The following is a 1,100-nucleotide window of genomic DNA, read 5'->3' on the forward strand; positions in this document are numbered from 1 at the left end:
CTTTTAAAATTTAACGCTTATAACTGGGTCGGTTTAAAAAGTACGAATTTTTTAAAGCCGGGCTGCGGTTTTAAGGAAAATTCACTTCTACCTTCCTCACAAGCGGGAAAATTTGGGAAAGGAATGATTTTAATGACATCTTCCGACTTAATAGATTTAAATGGGCTCCGCTAGTGCTAAATATCCAGATTTGTAGCTTTTTTATGGCGAAAGATGTAATTTTTTTGAATTTAAACTGCAATTTCATATAAATGATCACTTGTTACATCCATGTATTGCAAGCCGTAGATAATCAGGGCAAAGTCTGATTTTCGCCAAGTTTTAATCCTTTTGTAAGACTAAGTTTTTTCTCTACACTCTTAACATTTCACGCTTATAACTGGGTCGGTTTAGAAAGTACGAATATTTGAAAGCGAGGCTGCAGTTTCAAGGAAAATTCACTTCTACCTTCATCACAAGCTGGAAAATTTGGATAAAAAACTATTTTAATGACATTTTCCGACTTAATAGATTTAAATGGACGCCGTTGATGCTAAAAATCCAGATTTATAGCTTTGTAGCTCCAGATGTTTAGCGCGAATAATGCAATTTTTTTTTAAGTTAAATTGCAATTTTATATAAATGATCACTTTTCCATCCATACATTCCAAGGCGTAGAAAATCAGGGCAAACTTTGATTTCAGTTAAATTTTAACCGTTTTTATAATTAAGTCGCTGCTCTACACTCGTAAAATTTCACGCTCATAACTGGATCACTTTAGAAAGTATGAATTTTTGAATGTGGAGCTGGAAAAATTAGAACTTACAACGATTTTAATGATATTTTCAGCCTTAATAGGTTGAAAAGTGCCCGTCGGTGCTAAAAAAATCAAATTTGTAGCTCTTTAAAGATTCCATTTTTTTTGTGAAGTTAAACTGCAAGTTTGTGGAAATTATCCCTTGCACATTCATACATTCCAAGCGTAGAAAGTCAGGAGAAAGTCTGATTTTAGACAATTTTGAACGATTAAGTCACACTAAAAACCGGACTGCAGATGCAAAAAAATAACTTGTACATTCATCATAAGAAGAAAATTCAGAATTATGAACGATTTTGAAGA

The sequence above is a fragment of the Dendroctonus ponderosae genome, unplaced genomic scaffold (assembly GCF_020466585.1).
Source record: "Dendroctonus ponderosae isolate FM_Combo_2020 unplaced genomic scaffold, Dpon_F_20191213v2 Dpon_F_20191213_10, whole genome shotgun sequence".
Classification (NCBI taxonomy): Eukaryota; Metazoa; Arthropoda; class Insecta; order Coleoptera; family Curculionidae; genus Dendroctonus; species Dendroctonus ponderosae.